Source organism: Perissodus microlepis, chromosome 6 (assembly GCF_051167445.1).
Source record: "Perissodus microlepis isolate ML-2025 ecotype Zambia chromosome 6, ASM5116744v1, whole genome shotgun sequence".
Classification (NCBI taxonomy): domain Eukaryota; kingdom Metazoa; phylum Chordata; class Actinopteri; order Cichliformes; family Cichlidae; genus Perissodus; species Perissodus microlepis.
This window is the reverse complement of record NC_140466.1, coordinates 11773247-11776463: the sequence shown is the minus strand read 5'-3', so window position 1 is coordinate 11776463 and position 3217 is coordinate 11773247.

Below are 3217 nucleotides of genomic sequence, written 5' to 3'. Positions count from 1 at the left end.
ATGTCAAAAACCCATTTGCAGAGTTACTGCATTACAAATGTTGGTCCAGGACTTCCATAACTTAGGATTTTGTGAATGTACACAAAGCCAGATTTATTTTTACAATTTGTAGCGGGATATACTCACTGTGCTTACTGGGATCTAATGAATTCGTTTTCTTTTCTCCTTCAGAGAGCAAAAGTCCCTAACCCTTCTGCAATTCATCTCTCACCACAACGTCCAGGGGCTTCAGGTCAGGCTTTGGATCAGTTACATGTTTATGTAGGACCTTTAACACAGACCACAATTACATGTTTGTGATGGGAAAAACAGTGAGACAAATAGACAGATGACAGACTGACTGATCAGCTGACAGGCGCTTAAAACAGACGGATGACTTTGGGGCGGCCAGGAGGAATAAGCAGTCAGAGTGTTGGGCCTGCATGGCAGATGGACCACCATGAAGTGCAAGGACAGAGCCAATCTTTTCACATGGTTCCCTCCTCCTCCTCCTCTCTCCACTGCAGTTAATGAGCACCTGTTACACAACAAATTAACTTGACTGAAAAAATACCCGGACAGCTTTATGCCTTTTCTATGATAAGGAGCTTGATTATGGGAGCTGGTATTATCTGTCTATTACTGTACTCCATATTTTGATAGCAGGGAGCAGAGGGGTGAGCAGATGGCTTGAAAAGATATGGTGTTTATTGTTTGACTATGAGAAGAAGCTTGATGCCGGGCGAGAGGTGGTGTCTGATGATTAATCTATTAATTAAAAATGAAATTCAAAGCTGCACAAAGTTTTTGGCTTATAAACATGTCAGTATATAAAGTTGACATCAGCAGATCCATGCATCTGGCTATTCATGCTGGCTCATTTATTAATCCAACCATCCATTTTCTTCCGCTTATCCGGGGCCGGATCGCGGGGGCAGCAGCCCAAGCAGAGAAGCACAGACCTCCCTCTCCCCAGCCACCTCCTCCAGCTTATCTGGGGGAACACCAAGGCGTTCCCAGGCCAGCCAAGAGATATAATCTCTCCAGCGTGTCCTGGGTCTGCCTCGGGGCCTCCTCCCGGTTGGACATGCCTGGAAAACCTCGCCCAGGAGGCGCCCAGGGGGCATCCTTGTCAGATGCCCGATCGAACCACCTCAACTGGCTCCTTTCGATGTGGAGCAGCAGCAGCTCTACTCTGAGCCCCTCCTGAATGGCCGAACTTCTCACCCTATCTCTAAGGGAGAGGCCGCCCTTCGGAGGAAACCCATTTCCATCGCTTGTATTCTCGATCTTGTTCTTTTGGTCACTACCCACAGCTCGTGACCATAGGTGAGGGTAGGGGCGTAGACTGACCGGTAAATTGAGAGCTTTACTTTTACACTCAGCTCTCTCTTCACCAGGCTCCGCATCACTGCAGCCGCTGCACCAATCCGTCTGTCGATCTCCCGCTCCCTTCTCCCATCACTCATGAACAAGACCCCGAGATACTTAAACTCCTCCACTTGGGGCAGGGTCTCGTCCCTGACCCGGAGTGGGGTTAGAGAATCCTGCAAATAAACCAAGTAAAGCTTAATGAGGATGGGATGGATTTGAATTTTACTTGCTGTCTTTGCTGTTTACACCTGTGTGAGAGGAGAGCGGATCGTGCTTTTCTATTGGTGGAATGAGAACGTCGGTGTGGGTAGGTAGGTGTGATGCTTTTTGACGTATGTCAGCTGACGTGGTGACAGAGAGCATGCAGAGTTGTTAATATGTGACACATCTGCATCCACGGGGTGAGGGAGGACAGGCGGATGAGCTGTGCTGACAGTGAGGTGAGGTATAAGCAGGTGTTTTTATTACAGCTGTGGACATTTAAGAGGGAATAACTGTTCTGGATGAGGTGGGATAAATGGTTGTTATTTTTCAATTGTTTATGCCAAGAGTGTGAATTAAATTTAGAGGCACTGGCTCTTAAATATAGGAAACCTCTCATGGCTGGAGAAAGTCAAAATTTATTCCTGTTTGATTTCTCTTAGCAGTCACCCCCACACACCAGCTTCAGGCCAGAAATATATTTCTGTTTTAGATCACGACTAACAACAGAAGGGGAGTCATGAAGTGGAGGACAAAGCTCCTGGTGCTCTGCTTTCAAAGGGGAAAGCACTCTGACGTTAGATACCACGCGAGTGCTGGCGAACGCCGTGGACCGAGATGCTCTGGAGGTCTGCAGTATTACAAGAGGGATCTAAGACTTGATCTCAAGAGGTCACAACCTTTTAAATGCGCTGCCAGAGCAAGGTGATGTTACACTGGAATGGCAGCCATGCATGGGTGACATGCAGGAGCTCCCCTGGCACAAAGTAATTCAGGATCATTGCTATCAAAAAAAAAATATAACACAGGTGTAAGGGCTGTGTAATGTGTGCCAGACACCGACCTTGTTGCTACAGTTGCTGACCACATGTCTACTGTGCCCTGTGTCTGAATCTACAGCGGATGTGGATTAGGTTTCCTTCTCAAGTTAGATTAATTTGGTGTTGAAATTAAGGATTAGACACAGACAAGTGTTGTGACGGAACACAATCGGGTGTGAGAATATACACTGACTTTTCTTTTTGTAAATACATCTCTCTTCTTTCATGAATGTAGCTTTTCAAAGATGTTTTAAGATAAAATCTATCAGTTTACATTGCCAGTATACAGTGCTTATCACATTTATTAGACCAAGATCTAATGTAAGGTTTATGACACAGCTGTAGCTTCAAGGTATCCATCAGGTACAAAATCATATTTTTAATACTACTAAAGCACATTCATTTTTATTAAGTGGCCAAATTAGTTATTTACTTGGATTTATGATCAGAAACAGTTTTTAATGGTTGAACATTAGACTTGATTAATTTGTGTGCAGGTTCAAAGTTTGGTATAAAATATGAAAATATTATTTGCATTAATTATTATCCATGTATATTTTTCAATATGTTTTTAAACATTTTTGCTTTGTTTTAATCACAGGTGGACTAATAAATATATTGAGCACGGTAAAACCAAACATAATTGCTCTAAAATATTTTTGTTGAGATAATTTGATTAGTTTGGCTGTACACACACTTGTGTTCTGATGAAAATGTGAAGAAACTAAATGTAAAAGTAACATATATCATAAATATATGTTACTTTACCACCAATGGACTTTCTTTGCTGTAAAAAAAAAAAAAAAAAGTCAATTAAAGAGCACCACCTAGTGGTGGCAGTC